The 18405-nt window shown below is 35.8% G+C and overlaps 1 protein-coding gene across 2 annotated transcripts in view; it reads left to right on the forward strand.

Annotated features, from left to right (window-relative positions):
* The window catches only part of htr1f.S (5-hydroxytryptamine (serotonin) receptor 1F, G protein-coupled S homeolog), a 100975-nt gene that overhangs the window by 68438 nt on the left and 14132 nt on the right, over positions 1 to 18405 (forward strand). For both annotated transcript variants that reach the window (XM_018248521.2, XM_041583370.1), the window contains exon 2: positions 16035 to 16170. The gene's annotated coding sequence lies outside the window, so the exon portion shown is untranslated. The remainder of the gene's footprint in view (positions 1 to 16034; positions 16171 to 18405) is intronic.

An 18405-nucleotide genomic window follows, 5' to 3' on the forward strand; every position in this document is an offset into this window, starting at 1 on the left:
TTGTTTCTGGTCAGACTTTAAAACGGAAAAACACAATTTGTTTTGTAAAAAAAAAAAAACTTGAATTTGAAGGATAGAAGGATGATTTATATCTTAGTTGGATCAAGTACAATGTGCTGTTGAATGGCTGCTCCCATGGCTACACAGCAGCTTGTTTATATAAACTATAGTAGTACTTATCTGTTATCTACTGTGTGTCCTGTGCTTGAATGGCTGCCCCCATGGCTACACAGCAGCTTGTTTATATAAACTATAGTAGTACTTATCTGTTATCTACTGTGTATCCTGTGCTTGAATGGCTGCCCCCATGGCTACACAGCAGCTTGTTTATATAAACTATAGTAGTACTTATCTGTTATCTACTGTGTATCCTGTGCTTGAATGGCTGCCCCCATGGCTACACAGCAGCTTGTTTATATAAACTAAAGAAGTGTTTCTGAAGCAAACACACCTGTTTTATCAGTGCAGGGCAACACTAAATTATATTGTCATTCATTTAAAACACTTCATTTTTTGGTGTTATTATTCCTTTAATATTTTGGAAGTTTATGGATGGAGGTGTCTATAACATAGTGGTTTGCAAATTGTAGGACTAGACACTCTCTTGGGACCTGGAACGGTGGAAGGGGCTAGTCTGAAGGTTAGTTTGGGGTGGAGTTGTCTCTCCTAGATACAAATGAAAGTCCACCTTGAAGGTCATTAGGGAGCCCTGACCAAAGTTAAAGCCTCCAAGGGAGTCTTGAACATATAAAGTCCAACAACCATTGCTTCAACATATGCCTTGTTGAATATATTCAATTATTGATTTGGTCAAAGCACAGAAACTGACCAGTTGGTGTTGATCAGTGTTTTACATAAGACACATAGGGGTATATTTATCAAAGAGTGAAGTTAGAGATCATCACAGTCTGCTAGAGTGAAATTCAATTCATTCATTCACTCTCCATTCATTTCTATGGGATTTTTAAAACAATATTTATCATTGGGTGAAAATGAAAGTTCATGCTTTTTCAAAATCCCATAGAAATGAATGGAGAGTGGTGTAATTTCACTATAGAGGACTGTGGCGATCTTCAATTTCAGTTTTTAATAAATATACCCCATAGGGGTATATTTATCAAAGAATGAAGTTAGAGATCAGTTTATGTTATTTGTAATTGTTTTGCTTGACTGAAGAGGTGATAGGTAAGTCCTGCCTATAATGTTGGTACAGTTATGGCCATATCAACTATTTTAGAAGCACATTTATCAGAGGGTGATAGTAAATAAATGGCATAAATTCCCTTCTAAAGCTCCTATAAGAATGAATAAAAAGTGGGTGAGTTTTTGGGGCACATTTACTTAGCTCGAGTGAAGGATTAGAAGGAAAAAAACTTCGAATTTCAAGGTTTTTTTTTGGCTACTTCGACCATCGAATTGGCTACTTCGATCTTCGACTTTGATAGTCGAAGTACTGTCTCTTTAAAAAAAACTTCGACCACCTACTTCGCCACCTAAAACCTACCGAGCACCAATGTTAGCCTATGGGGACCTTACCCAAAGGCTTTTCTAGCAATTTCTGATCGAAGGAAAATAGTTCGATCGATGGATTAAAATCCTTTGAATCGTTCGATTCGAAGGATTTAATTGTTCGACAGAACGATTTTTCCTTCGATCATTCGATCGAATGAATTGCAGTAAATCCTTCGACTTCGATATTCGAAGTCGAAGGATTTAACTTCAATGGTCGAATATCAAGGGTTAATTAACCCTCGATATTCGACCCATAGTAAATGTGCCCCTTTTTGTGGTGAGCTGCAAATTTACACTTTGAAATCTATGTACATTTTTAATATTTAAGTGCAATTTATTTCTTTCATTAATATACATTTTCACACTCTATATGCTTCTGCTGAGTAAAAGCAGTAATACCTGGTAAAGTGGGCTTGCAAAATACAGGTTATACATTTTCACCCTTGTGAATCTGAGGCCTCCAGAATTATTTGTCATACATAGATCAACAATTATATTTCATTATAACCTACTGTATATTTAAGGAACGTAAATAGAAAAAGGTCATTGTACAGTAGATTTATTTTTAATATTCATGACCTTATGTTTAATCCTATTAAAAAGTGTCAAATTAGTTAGTTTATCCTTTCAATGAAAAATATAGGTATGACTGACAGATGGTACAGGCCCTTTGCCATCACTTCATTTGGCTTTTAATAGATTTCCTATGCATTATGCAAATGATTTCATGATGGACATATAAGCCTAATGCATGGCAAAATTATAAAGAAATGATAAAGAAATGCCTTCTGTTACAAATGTTAAGCATTTGCAGGACTGAAAGAGTTCAAAGGCAATATGTTCAGTAAAAATATTGACTGTTTTTTAGTTGGAATGGGAAAATGCAAACACTATTAAGCAAGATGTCTGGAAGTGAAAGAAGACAAACCTGGGGTCCAAGAATTAAATCATTTTCACTAAACAGATTAAGGGGCAAATGTAATAAAAATTCAAGATTGCATTATTTCATTATTAATTGAAGAAAATTGTGGCAAAAACTAGCAATTTGATTTTTTTTTTAATTTCAATCCAATTTCGGAGATTTCAGTAATAAAAAGTATTTAAAAATCGGTCTTGGAGTTTATTTAGGGAATCAAAAACTATTGAACAATACAATTCAAGCTTTTTTGTGTTAATAGATGAGCAAACAAGTATATTTGTTCCCTTAAATTAACTAGTGCCTCACATACTTTTGTGAAAACGTCATGCAGTGAAGTCTGTGCTTTGCTCAATATCATACAAGGTTCATAGAGCAGCACATAATTATCACATAATTATAGTAATAAATCAACTTTCATTTTCTCGTGTTTGCTTAGCAGCACTTATTATATTTTTTTAGGAAAGGACCATTACAGACAAAACAAGTCACCATGTTATTTTTAGTAACATTTATAAATATTCTCAGGACGTTTAAATCCTCTGCTCAAATAATATCAATAAATACCTAAACCTGTCCTATACTCATATAGACAATGCTAATTCCACTTACATTCCAAAAAGTTGAATGTTTTGCAAGAATAGGTTACATGTCCACCGCTAAACTCATGATATACAAGGTCCACTCTAGTAGAAGTGTCTTAAGGGGTTGCTAAGAATGCTAAAAACTCGAAAAATTCAAGTTTTTTTTTACTATAAAATCTGATTTTTTAGTGGAAAATAAACATAAAATTTTTGGAGATTTATTATACCCAGAGGCTGCAACAAGTCTGAATTTGAAAAAACTCAATTTTCAACCTGTTAAGGTCCTGTAGATGTCAATGGCACAGGTCCTATTTGCAATTTGAAGATACTGTAAAAAAATTTTTGTCTGCGCTGGGTTTCGTGCGATAAGCCAAGCAAATTTTCCTGGCAATTTCATGAAAATTTCTGGCAAGTTCATGAAAAATTCAGAATTTTCAGGGGTCAAATCCGTAAAATTAGGATTTTTCGTGAGACAATCCGTAAAAGTCGCGGTTTTCGGGTGACAATCTGAAAAAGTTGCCGTTTTTGTCGATCCGATTTTTTTTTATTGATAATTAAGGGCGAATAGTGGATTCCAGTTTGGTCTGACTTTTTTTTATTTAAAAATTAGAAAAATTCGGATTTTGATACATAACCCCCTAAGTGTATGGTGAATATTACTAAATATTTCAGACTGTTGGGCATTAGCTATTCTTCTAAATAAAGTAAAGATGGCTATACTGTACATGCTACAATTACGATCTTCCACCAACTCTACTAATGTTAAGAGTTGAATTGTCATATATGCAGGTAAAAACATAAATAATTCTTTAGCTCTATCTGATGATTCATCATTAACGTTATGATGTTCGGGAACCTTTAAAAGCGTCCAATTAAAATTTTCATTTTACCAATATTAGTTGCCTTGTCTCCCAACACACACACACACAAGGATTATCATACGAAAGATCTTTTGTACTATAATATCAGTGCATCTATGGCTAACTTAAGAATTATGATGTGATGGGGCTACTTACTATACAGTACAGTAGAACACCAATTTTACATATTTCAGGGGACCAGGAAAATATTATGTAAAATCCGGGAACATGTAAAATCAGGGAAATGTGTAACTTTTTCTTCAAGTACTGAAAGAATACAAGCACAGGAGTCCACTTTACTTTGAGATGCAATATTTAGTGTGTTAATAAAGGTTAAACATTTCAGCATTAATATTACACTATGGGGGGCAAGTGCAAGGCCTCTCTGTCACATACACAACCTAAAGCAATAAGTGATTGGTGCAGGACTGTATAAGGGGCAGACTAATTGGAATTGACTATTTACAGGCAGAACCATGGCAAAATATACATTTGGTAAGTATTTTAAACGTCATTATTTCACAAATAATAACATTCATAGAGGGGAAAAAAGCAAGTTTTTGGGTACATCAAGACAAAATTTTGATGCAAAATCCGGGAAACCGTTATTTAAAATCAGGGAATTGAATTCATTATTACCCATAAGCAACAGATACCAGATACTTCATCACCTCACCAGATTAAATACTCCATTCATTGTTGTGGTTGGCGAATACTTTTCACTAACAAGAAAAGTGCCGGTGGAAACAGGCTGCACAAAAGCCCTGTACTTACCCCATGTCCTAGAGCAGTGATCCCCAACCAGTAGCTCATGAGTAACATGGTGCTCTCCTAACCCTTGGAGGTTGCTCCCAGTGGCCTCAAAGCAGGAGCTTATTTTTGAATTCCAGGCTTGGAGGCAAGTTTTGGTTGTATAAGAACCAGATGTACTGCCAAACAGAGTCTCAATGTAGGTTGACAAGCCACATATGGACTACCAAATGGCCAATCGCAGCACTTATTTGGCACCCCAAGAACATTTTTCATGGTTGTGTTGCTCCCCAACTCCTTTTACTTCTGAATGTTGCTCATGGGTTCAAAAGGTTGGGGATCCCTGTCCTAGGGCAAGCAGTTTGGACAAAGCTGCATTGCATCCGCCTTTAATGCATGGTGCATGGCGAGGCCTATTTGCTAAAAACTCGATTTTTTCTCACTTTATAAAAAAAGTTTTTTGACCAAACTCAAAAACCTGAATCCCCTTACTTTACCAATAATTATTGTTGGAAAAAAAAAAATCACCAACAAACCTGAAAAAATGGTAAAATTACATGGATTTTTTTCCACTATTTTATTAAAAAAATTTTATGAAAATTTATTGATAAATGCAGGGGGAAAGTCCATGCATGGTCGAAGTGGTTTTCAGAAAATAATGAGAACATTTCTCACTATTTTATACGTTTGATGTGTGAAGTGTAAAATTAGAGATAAAAAACCTCCCACTTAGGGATGGGCAAATTTTTTACTGAAAAAATGACGCCCATAGACTTGCCAAAATAAAAAGATTCACATCAAAAAAATTTCGCCGCGCAACAACATTTTTTGACGACCATAGACTTTAATGGGTGTCAGCGACATTTCTCCGCCGGCGAATTTTAGGCAAAATGAAACGGGTCAAATTCGCCCATCCCTACTCCCACTTTCTACTCATTCCTATGGAATATTTACAAGCACATTTATCAAATGTATCTAACTATCACCCACTGATAAATATATTGCATAGGAATGAATAGAAAGTGGGTGAACTGTTCTGTGGTGATCTCTAATTTGCCACTTTGATAAATCTGCTCCTAAATTCTTCTATTTGTACCCCATAAAAACACATTCTTGGCAATATGTCCCACACTTCATATCAGTCAATATGTCAGGGGTACACATAAATAAAGGGGGTTATTTATTAAGGCAAAATTGTTTTGTGATTTACTATGCCTCTAAGCTGTTCCAGATGGAAAATCCTTCATCTAAAACCTGCTGAATTCATTTAAAAGTCAATGGCAGATGTCCCCTTAACCATTGTAAGATGTTTTAACCCTCACAAAATGTTCTGAGTTTTCAGGGGTTTGACACCGCTTTTTCCACGAAAACTAGAAATTTCAAGACTCGAAAGATTCGGGTTTTACATGTGACAATCAGAAAAGGTTACGGTTTTTCATGATCCGATTTTTCTTGTTTTTTTTTATAGATAAATAAGGCCAAATCATGGATTCTAGTTTGGTTGAACTTTTTTTTATTTAAAAATAACAGAAACATTTGGATTTTGATAAATAACCCCCTAAGGATTGCATTTTACCTTCAATATAAGAGATTTTTGATGTGTCTAAAAATAACTAGTATTTCTTCAATTTTAAGAATGTCCAATATGTCACTTTTCAGTGTTAACATATTATTATTGTAAATGGAGCAACATATACTGTAGCTCTAGTGAATTTGTTTTTTATAGAAAGCTGTTGTGTTAGCTGTGTCTTGAGAACAGTTTTAAAATCCAGAGATTGTTCACCCAATAACAAACCATTATGGTTTACTAAACAATTTGTCCAGCACTGACCTAGAGGAAATTGCTTTTCGTTGCCCATCTCATACATTCACTATTAGACTAATATGAATGCCCCGCCATGATTCCCAGGTATTGTTGAATTTATTCTTATATAGAATTTCTGTGGCATTTGAGATTCCACAATTGTGAAGCGCATATCTCTGAATGAAATAACTGCACTTGTAAATAAGTGTTGAGTTTTTTTTATGGAACAATCTCTTACCAAGTCTATTTCTGTAAGTCCTGAACAAGAAAGGTCAACTGATTCTGTAAAGTAAAGCATTTTTAAAATAGAACAGCTTTTCAATGGATTAGTATATAATACAAACAGCAAACTGCAATGTAGATTAGGCCATTTTTTTTAATATTAAAATTAAATATAGTAGATGCCAGACGCTGTTTTCAGTCTCTTAATAAAACGTTACTTCATTTTTAGTTATTTAAAAAGATCTTGAATATTTGTTCTTTAACCTATTTAATGAGTGAGTATGAATTGATTTTAGGTAAATGAGTTGGGCAAGGTCAAAAGACACCCTGAGTAATTTGCATGTAATTTAATACATTGATTCACTGTTCTACATTTTACTAGTCAATCAATCTTTCACATATGTTAATATATTTTGCTGAGGTTAACATAATCGAGCACCTTTTATTTTTTGGATTTGATAACCATGCCCTTGCATTATTTTACTGACATTATCTGGCCAAGGCTCAATTATATTTTCATGCAAATATGATATGGGTCATTGCTTATGGCTGACGGTAATATAAAAATACTTAATACTACTGTCGGTGAAATACATGGCTATAAAAATACATTGACAAATTTATTTGGCAGACACGAATTTCCTCGTTTCACCGGCAGTGAATAAATTGCAAATTTGCAGCGAAAATTCGCGGGGGAAAGTTTTTTTCGACGCCGGCGAAATTCCGCATGCCAATTGTCTTTAATGCGCATCAAATTGTTGCCGGCGTCGGAATTGTCGTTGGCATCAAAATTTGCATTCCACAATTTTTTGGGCGTTTTGCAAATTTTGCAGGAAATTAGTGAATTTTTTGTAGAAGCAAATGGGACAAATTTGGCCATCACTATACTTGGCCTTTTGTGTACTGGGGGCATTTTTTACCAACAATGTTTTCTTATATATGAAACACTGTTATGAAGCAAGGCAGAAAAAGAGAACAATGAGTTTTTTTTACAGGTATGGGATCTGATATCCAGAGACCCGTTATCCAGAAAGCTCTGAATTATGAAACAGCCGTATATTTAATAATAAAACAGTACCTTATACTTGAGCCGAAGGAAGATTATTATTGGAAGCAAAACTAGCCAATTGGGTTTATTTAATGTTTTGTCATGGTTTAGTAGGCTTAAAGTATGAAGATCTAAATAACAGAAAAATCCATTATCTGGAAACCCCCACATCCTGAGCATTTTGGATAACAGGTTCCATATCTGTATAAAACAGAATCTCTCATTAACTGAAATGAATGGAAGGGTTCCATAAATTACAGAATTATAAAACAAATTGATGGTGTATTACCACCTTGTGACACAATTTGTAGATGCAGTGGAAATTTGTAGATGCAGTGGAAAACAATTTTGTAAAATTTGTAAATTTGGAATAGTGACTGGTTAAAATACACTAAAAGGGATTTTTTTATATTATTCAATTGTCAACTAATTAGACAATTTAAAAAAAAAATTCATGGAGAAAAATAAAAAAATATTTTATCACTATAGAGAGGGAAAGATAGAGACAAATAATCTGGTAAAATAAACTTTTCCAAAAAAGTCAGAATGTTTTGGCTTTTTGCTGAAAAGTCCGAAATAGTCAGATTTTCAGGCTAATTCTAGCACAGACCACAGAAATTCCAAATAGGATAGGGACCTCTCCCATTGACTTATGTACAACTTCGGCAGGTCTGAGATGCCCGATTTTCTGATCCAGAATTTTTTCATCCTGGGGGTATAATAAATCTTGAAAAACAAGTTTTTTTCCCCCACTAAAAATTCTGATTTTATAGTTACATTTTTTTAGCGTTTTTGGCATTCAGACTTTGATAAATAACCCCCTGAATGACTTTATAAAGATCCAAATTACAGAGAGGTCTGTTATCCGGAATCTGTAGCAGAGAAGAATATACACACTGGGGCTCATTTATAGAATTTGCCCAGTGCATATTTTTTCCCAAATGGTTGTTTTGCCCATGCTTTTTCCTGAATGCTAAAATATTGCACCACTATGCCCGTCTTTCTGTTTTTTTTAGAATTCACATTGCACACAAATTTTCTCAAATGAAGGGTTTTTGCGTGAGTGCGTCCACTATGCGAGGTTATTATGCGTAAAAATAGTGTTGACAGTAACTTAAATTCACGATTTGCAAAACTGTTTTGCGAATTTTAACTGCCACCAAAGTTGTGCCATAATTCAATCGCAAATTGAGATTTTTGCCATATTTAAAGGGGACCCATCACCCAAAAAAAATTATTCCAAAATCCTATTTTATCATATTAGTCAAGCAAAATGAACTGAAATTACACTGTAAAAAGTATTTGAATCTTGTTTCCTTCCATCTGGGAATTCATAATTATAGCAGGCAGGAGCCATTTTGTGGACACTGTTATTAAGACAAGCCTTGTATCATCTGAAAATCTTGTTTGTGCACCAGAATGAAGGACCTGATGTCCATCCCCATGTACTGGTTACACAATTAAATGGTGAATAGAATGGGGGAATGTGGGGAGAGCAGTGACATCTAGGAAGTGCTAAATGGAAAGTGAAAGTATTTGCTTGCCCCGCCTCTATGCCTAAGGCATAGAGGAGGGGCAGGCAATATTTGATTGACAGCTGAGATAAACGATTTTAAAACAGCTATGAACGCTTTAATAAAAAAAGAATTTAAATTTCATGTTTAATTTGAGGTCCATTTTAAAAAGCTCTTATGGACATTCAAGTGTGAAAAAAAATTAAATTCTGTTTGCATATTAAATATACAACACTTATCCAGATTTATAAATATAACCATACGCAGGGCAAATATATTCACTGTGCGAACAGTGTTCTGCGTTTATAAATGAGCTCCACTGAGTCTGGTGCATTGGTCAAAAGTAATCATAGTCAATAGTCAAGACTAGGACTAGACTAGACCACAAGTAGTGAACCTACAGTCCATGCAGTTAAAGGAAGAAAGAAAACATTGGCTTATATAGGCTCTTGATAACTAGATTTCTGTCACTTAAAGGAGAACTAAACCCTAAAAATTAATATGGTTAAAAATACCATATTTTACATACTGATCCTGTTGCACCGGCATCTCAATAGCAGCAATGATCCAGGACTTCAAACTTGTCACAGGGGGTCACCATCTTGGAAAGTGTCTGTGACACTCACATGCTCAGTGGGCTCTGATTGGCTGTTGAGAAGCTAAGCTTAGGGCTCGTCACTAATTATCCAGCAGAAAATGAGGTTGGTCTGTAATATAAGCTGATGCTACAGGGCTGATTATTAAATTCTGATGCTAATTGTATTGGTTTCTGTGCTGCCATGTAGTAATTATCTGTATTAATTACTAATCAGCCTTATACTGTGACATTTCTATTCTATGTGTACTGTATATTGTGAGTGGGTCCCTAAGCTCAGTAAGTGACAGCAGCACAGAGCATGTGCAGTGAATCAGCAGAAAAGAAGATGGGAAGCTACTGGGGCATCTTTGGAGACACAGATCTTTACTGCTAAAGGGCTGTGGTTGCCTTCGGCTGGTACACAAAACATAATGTACAATATTTCTAACCTATTTCTTCAGTTAAGTTTTAGTTCTCCTTTAATGTTAAATCCAATGAAAATAGAGACTGCAGAAGAAATGCATTTGGTCTATTTGTAAGTAATCAGGAAATAAACCAGAAAACCACAGCATGGCTCAGTGTATTAGATCTAGCAGATTTTTTAACACTATACTTCATTTGCCCACATTCCCCCTATCGGCTTGTGCTTAGGCCTTTGGTTTTAGGATTTTTTTAAATATGCCTCAGTAAAGCAGCTTGGATTTTATCACACTGATCTTTTCTTTTTGACCTCACGTGCAACAATTTCCTAAAAGTACCGTCATTTCTGTTTAAATTGACAAGAAGTGTTTATACAATATTTTTTTGAGTTTCAACGGATGCTGTCCCTCAACAATGTCTTATTTACTCATCCAGTTCTCCTGTTATTTTTCCCTGTTCTCTGCATACAATTCTTCCTACCATTTGAATGTATAGAAAGTTAATAGGTGCTATTTTTAGAACACAATTGGAATAAATATTTAAAATGCCATTAAATAGTTCTAAGTTATGCACCAAAGACCCTGCAGAGTCTTACATTTAAGACATGATTTCATGCTTGATTGATGTCACAAAGGTCCAGTGCACTCATATTAATATAGCTCAAGAAGAAAGGTTTTGTGTGTCACCAGCAGTGGAGTTCTTGGGCACAGTCAACAGAGCATAAAGGTAAAATATATATTGTTCAATTTATTTTTAGGGCAGATTAATTAAATCATTTTTGATTGGCTTCTTGTCATATCAATTATCTAAATATTAGGGCACTCTTTCATGTTATAGTGTCATTAAAATATATATATAGATATATTTCAGTATGAGCAGAACACCTTTTTAATTGCATTCCCTGGTGGTGCTTGTCATACCCTCCCTTACATCCCTTCTGGTAGTGAGTTCCATCCATGCCCAACAGCTGTGACATCATACAAGTAGGGATGCACCGAATCCAGGATTCGGTTCGGGATTCGGCCTGGATTCAGCCAAATCCTTCTGCCCAGCCGAACCGAATCCAAATTTGCATATGCAAATTAGGGGCAGGGAGGGAAAACGTGTGACTTTGGGGCAAATTTACTTAGCTCGAGTGAAGGAATAGAATAAAAAATACTTTGAATTTCAAAGTATTTTTTTGGCTACTTCGACCATCAAATTGGCTACTTCGACCTTCGACTACGACTTCGAATGGAACGAAAAATCGTTCGACTATTCGACCATTCGATAGTCGAAGTACTGTCTCTTTAAAAAAAACTTTGACCACCTACTTTGCCTCCTAAAACCTACGGAACCTCAATTTTAGCCTATGGGGAAGGTCCCCATAGGCTTTCTAGCCAATTTATGATCAAAGGAAAATCGTTAGATTGATGGATTAAAATCCTTTGATTCCTTAGATCGTTCGATCGAACGAATAGTGATAAATCCTTCGACTTCAATATTCGAAGTCGAAGGATTTAACTTCGACGGTCGAAAATCGAGGGTTAATTAACCCTCGATAGTTGACCCTAAGTAAATGTGCCCCTTCGTGTCACAAAACACGGAAGTTAAACATGTTTTCCCATTCCCACCCCTAATTAGCATATGCAAATTAGGGCTCAGATTCGGTTCTGTATTCGGCCAAATCTTTCGCAAAGGATTCGGGGGTTCGGCCGAATCCAAAATAGTAGATTCGGTGCATCCCTACATACAAGACAGCATAATTATAACATGGGAATTCCATCTCACAAAGAGCGTAATGACTGTCAGTACCTGTGGATTTATTGGCACAAATATCTTTTGCTTACATACAACTTTTTAATTTTTTTGCCCATAAAATTTTCTGTAGCCAATATTTAAAGGAGAAGGAAAGTTGCCACCATATTGTCCTGGGATTCCTGGGACACTAGAACAAATTGGCAGTTATAATTTCACATGAAAAGCACCCAGGGCCAGTACATTTTGTGAAGAAGAAGCACAACCAGGAACTAGCGACTAGAATCACAGGGAGATGCCTAAAAAGTTGACTTAAAATGATTGAGCAATACATGTTATAATATTAAACAAAACATCAAAGATTGAAAGGAAATGGAACTCCAGCAGACATTTATTCCAGGTAGTGGTAATACATAAAAACAACATTAAAAGACATTTTTGTGCAAATGAGTCAGTCATACAATAGACTATTGTCCATAATATCCAGAAAAAGTATCCAGGAAAAATATCCAGAAGAAAGTATCCAAAATCAAATTAGAATAGTATAAAAATTAAAGTCTTTCAAAAGTCTGTATAATCTTAACAGTCCGGGAAAAACATCCAGGATGTAAGTCCATTAGCAAAAATCACACTTTTAGAAGCCACTGCAAAGAAACTTAAACTCATTAGATGATAGGAAACTGCCCGTGGAGGCCTGTCCTAAGTAGAGAAACCTCAACATGCCATGCAAGGTAAATAATAAACTGAAACATCCGGCATGATACAAACTGATTAAATATAATCATGCTAACAAAGAAAAAAAAAATTACAAACTTTATCAAATTTTAAGAACCAGCACAATAAAGAAATTATTTCTCCTGTCCTCACCCATGAAAAATGTCAAGGCAGGAGATAAAACCACACAGCTAGCTGACTCTTTTCTTAATTCTTTTAAAATTTAAAAAAAGAAGAAGAAAATCAAGAATTACAGAAAACAGCATAAACTATATTGTTCATTCATGCCTTTTCCTTTGTACCAGTAAATTGTTCCAGTCACCGCCTCTAAGGGCAGAGACACGTGGAGATTTGGTAAAAAATCTCTTCACTCACAGCTCCTTCCGTTTGTCTCTATGATCTGAGTTTTCTATACCTCTACATTTCCATCACTGATCCATCCATGTAGGCAGGCACTCAAGAAAACAATTCAGAAACAGGATCTTCCTTTATTTCATTTTAAGGTACCCACCATGCTGTTGACGTTCCTATAATTTATGAAACCGGTTCAGTTCATTATTGAAATGTGAACATTGTAACACTTGCAACTTGTTGTAGCCCAGTGAATGTCCAAATGCTGAAGAATAGTCAAAGCTGAAGAATACTAGCTATTCAAAAGGGGTCAATACAAGTCAGTAGTAACAACAAACGATCAAAAATAAACATGATTCATCACCGTTTTCATTTTACAAATTACAGCCTCTAGCACTTACCATTTATTAAATGCCATATATAATCTTGTACGGCTTGATGTGCCAGTGCCCTAAATGCCTTGCTGCTTCCTTTAACATGTTTATTGCCAGAGTAAGACAGGATGCTTTTAAATGAAGCCTAACCTCTGCTTTCATATATACAGCTTTAGAGCAACCAAATGATGGAGTAGCAGCTAAAACATTTGCTAGGTTATGCTGGAAGTGGCACTTGCTGAACACTTAGGGGCTGATTCACTAAGGGTCGAATATCGAGGGTTAATTAACCCTCGATATTCGACTAGGAATTGAAATCCTTCGACTTCAAAAATCGAAGTCGAAGGATTTAGCGCAGATAGTTCGATCAAACGATCGAAGGATTATTCCTTCGATCGAACGATTAAATCCTTCGAATCGAACGATTCGAAGGATTTAAATCCAACGATTGAAGGAATATCCTTCGATCCAAAAAAGTTAGCCAAGCCTATGGGGACCTTCCCCATAGGCTAACATTGACCTCGGTAGCTTTTAGCTGGCAAACTAGGGGGTCGAAGTTTTTTTTAAAGAGACAGTACTTCGACTATCGAATGGTTGAATAGTCGAACGATTTTTACTACGAATCCTTCGATTCGAAGTCGTAGTCGATGGTCGAAGTAGCCCAAAAAAACCTTCAAAATTCGAAGTTTTTTTACTTCGAATCCTTCACTCGAAGTTAGTGAATCGGCCCCATAAAGTCACTTAAGTGGCACTTGCTGGGCAAATATAAACTTGGGAGACTCAGGAGTTTTGGTGTCCTCTGGTGGCCACATTATCAGGAAAAGGGCTGCAAAGTTTGTTCTTTTTGTTTTGCTTTGTGTTGTTTGCTTGTGTTTTAATTAGCAATTTTTATCTCCTAGTTATAGAAAAATTTAACATGATATTTACCAGGGCATCAATGAGTTTAAAGGAGGGAGGGGACATCATTGGTTTACTTAGGAATAAACCGGATACAAAGCTTGGGTGTTTTTCGAACGTTATAATTGCTCATTATACAGACCCTTTAATGAGCTCTGACAATCAAGCCTAGCTACAACCATTATCACATGTAGGCATTACTTGTTTCTCTCCCATATGTTGCTCATTTGCTCTTTTTCTAGTGCTCTCTTTATTTTAAGCTTTCTTCAGTTACCATATCAGCACTTTTGACATGATTCTCATTTTGTATTTATTTCAAGTTCAAAAGGACATTTCTGAAGACGTATTTTATCACTTAACTTCGCAAGTGTTTCTTTAGGTTTAGTGATTGAAGCTACAAGCTCAGCCAGCTCCCCTGTTACTGAATCATTATCTCTCCCGTGATGCTTCAGCACCAGTTACTGAGACAATTTGATTTTTAAACCATGACTCCAGGGCAATGTTTCATGTCTGGATCAATGTTTCATGTCTAGATCAAAAATTCATTTTGTTTCATTTAATAATGCATTTAAATTCCAGGTCTAGAATTGTGAGGAATTGTCCAATAAGAACCTCCTTAAGAAATGTTTACAAATGGGCAATGGCATCAAGGCTGGTTGAGGGCATCAAGGCTTCTACCAAGCTCAGGAAATCAGTTTTTTGAATTGCAATGTAGGGGCTGCAATGTAAAACAATGTTCTACTGTTAAGCAGCTTTGGCTTTGAAGGAGAATCACTCAACTCCCTCCCTACATCTTACATAATGTAAAACCAGGGGTGTCCAAACTTTTTGCAATGAAGGGCCAGATTTGGTGAAGTGAAAATGTGTGGGGCCGACCATTCAGCCTGACATTCTTTGAACTATTAACATAATTTAACTCATTTAAACAAGGAATCGTGTAGCCGTAGTAGTAATATTTGGGCACATTAGTGAAATGATCTGCCACTTGATCTATACTGCTGCCTGTTTGATGAAGGTGTTAGTAATAGACACGTACTGGAATGTAGTTTACTTGGTCTATACTCGTCAGTACGTCTATTGACACCTTCAGCCCTAAAGAAGTATGTGAAGTGGCGATCACTATGTGCAAGTAAGTGTCCATTGCCAACTTCTTCAGCACACAGGCAGCAGTATAGACCAGCAGTATAGACCAGCAGTATAGACCAAGTGGCAGATCATTTCACTAATGTGCCCAAATATTACGGCTAGGTGATTCCTGATTGCACTGTGCTGGCGGGTCACATTATTATTAATTTCATGCTGGAGGCTGAGGGCCGGTGTAAATTTGAAGACGGGCCACATTTGGACCCCAGGCCACAATTTGGACATGCCTGATGCAAACTAAATATTTTATAATTTTCTCAGGCATTTGCAGCTTATGTTGTAAAATGAACATTCAGTGGCAATACAATTATAACCAACTTAACTTGAACAGCTGATCATCCAATCTTCCCCATTATGTCACTAAAATTAGTACTGTAGATTGTAACATCACACATAGTAAAAGTGGTGGCAGAAAAGCAAAGGTTATTTTCAAGATAATTAGCGGTAACATCTGCTAGAGACTAAGCTGTTTATCGAATGAGTTTGTAACATAATATTATGGAGTATTTGTATTAGTGCTACTGCATTGTAGCAGGTTATTTCCACTTCGGTACCTTCTATATACTATATTAGTATCAAAGCCAGCTGTTTACCTTCTTTTTTGATTGTAGGTTTATGCGTCATTCACAACCCGGTTTTGATGAAGCCAATTCCTTTATAAGATGACTGAAGTAAAAAGGAACAAAACAGACCTAAAAATGGTGGAGAGGAATCAGACGATGTATGTGAATGCAGCTGAATATGAAGGTACAATATGTTTGGATTCATTGTCTCACATTCAGATATTCCTGTTAAGGATAAGTAGTCATGTGCTCTTGTGCCTCATTATCATTATTCTATTATTCTTTATTTCTATAGTGCTGGCATATTCTATAATGATTATATATCAGTCTCATTAGTCCCTGTCCCAATGGAGCTTTGGCATTCCAGGTGGGTCACCATAACTAGAACCCGATCTTGATTGTAATTGGACCAATTGGAGCTAATACTTCTGGGCCTATGGGAAGCCATTTGACTCCACATTTTAATCTACATGTAGGAACTAGACAGAATATTTGACTATCCTCTAATTCAAGTACCTCGAAATTCTTGAGATCTAGCAACTTAAAAAATGGAAAAAACGAAACTGCAAACATTTTGCAACTAAAATCTGGCAAGCTGTATAGAAGTCAGTGGATGGTATATTCTTAACATTCAGTCATATTTTATTATTTGAGTTTGTACATTTTTTTTTTAAAAAAAATGGATGGTACAATGTAATTTATCTGATGGAGTTTTTTGTGAAATAATTTTTTCATCTCCTGATCTTGTTGATCATTATCTCCTCTTGGTCATGAAAAAGAAATTGATTGTGTTTTTATTCACTAAAGGTTTGCCATCTTTCCCCAAGAAACAATGCCTATAGAAACTGTTGCGTGAAAAAGCACCCACTGACTTCAATGCGTTTGGCAATTTTTTTGCCATTTATGAAATTTTTGGTGAATGGAAACGGATCAGATTCGCCCATCACTGAAATGCATTTTTTGAAAACTCAATTCAAATTGTAATTTTTAATTGCAGTATGTAGTAAAATAATGCACATTTAGAATGTACGTTTGTCAGTGTGACTGTGTTACTAACTTCCGAATTTCAATGCTCACAGTAGCCTGGCGAATTGCCAGTCTGATTCTGCTGTTAACCAAGTCCCATTTCATATTAATTCAATTTACTGCAATTATGAAAAGAAGACAAGTTGGCACCAACTCATTGTACTAAACCCTCAGATATAATTAACAGATCAAATCGTATGCCAGGGGGAGGGAAAGAAAGACCCTGCTTTTAAAAACACAGCTATAATGTGCCACAAATAGAAAAGGAGGGAAATTTATCATTACAATATCCCTGATTATATGACACTGACAAAAGTGAATGGAATGAATCAGACGAGAGGGGGTGACTGCGAGGGACGAGGTGTATTTGTGTGTGTGTCATTGCATTCTATTAATATTCATGGAGTTTTAATTAAAGAAATCCTTTGCTTTTTTTTGAGAAGCATTCAGTGTTTTTAAACAGATATGAAGTTCATTTTGGTATTTCCACATTGAAACGTTGTGTGATGGCCGGAAGGGAAATCTGTGCAAATATAATATTATCCTTTACATGCTGATAGATGACATGCACAGGTTTATATTTTTTTGCAGATTGATAAAGCAGGAGCAAAACGAGTGTCGGCAAAAGATTGAAATACTTTTTCTATATACCTAGATTTTAGCAGCCTTTTTAATCTTATGGTGGTGATTCAATTCCAGCCTAAAAGTTAATTGTTTCTTCTCCTTCTCCTTGATTGCGAGAGTGCTTGGCTTTGTGGTTTTACAGGGAAGTCAGTTTCTCCAATTCAGATAGGGAAGGTACTTTGAGACCACAGTCCTTGATACTTTGCCTTCTACAACTTTGTGGTGTCCCAGAGTTAGCCAAAATACAGATAGGTCTTTGGGGACAACTCCACCATCTATGAATTTCCTTTTTCTCTCTGCTGTCAATGAATTTCAGTATTGAGTTTAATTAATTCCAAATGATTTATTAATTTGAATAGCATGTAGTCACTTTGAATCTATGAAATCCTTCTTGGGGAATTAAGGAGATAACACTCAGTCACTTTATTTCGATTAATTAATTTTTAATAAAATGAAATTTGTGGCACGGCACTTTATTAGAGGAAAATTTGCAATTTAAAATAATTGTTAATCTAACTTATATACAAGCACTAAGCACTTTTGATATATATACAAGTGGCAATTTGTAATGTACACTTACCCTGGCGGTCTAGTGGCCGATGGGGACGTCCGCCGCACCACCAGCAGAGACGCCTGCTGCATGGTTCCCTGTTCCTCCATTGCCGGTTTTTCGATGGCACGTGCAGCACGCACTTCCTGTTTTTACACGCTGACGTGATGATGTCATTGCGCCTTGTGCGAAATTCGAAGGTATTTAACTGGGGTTTTG

Source organism: Xenopus laevis, chromosome 2S (genome assembly GCF_017654675.1).
Source record: "Xenopus laevis strain J_2021 chromosome 2S, Xenopus_laevis_v10.1, whole genome shotgun sequence".
NCBI lineage: Eukaryota > Metazoa > Chordata > Amphibia > Anura > Pipidae > Xenopus > Xenopus laevis.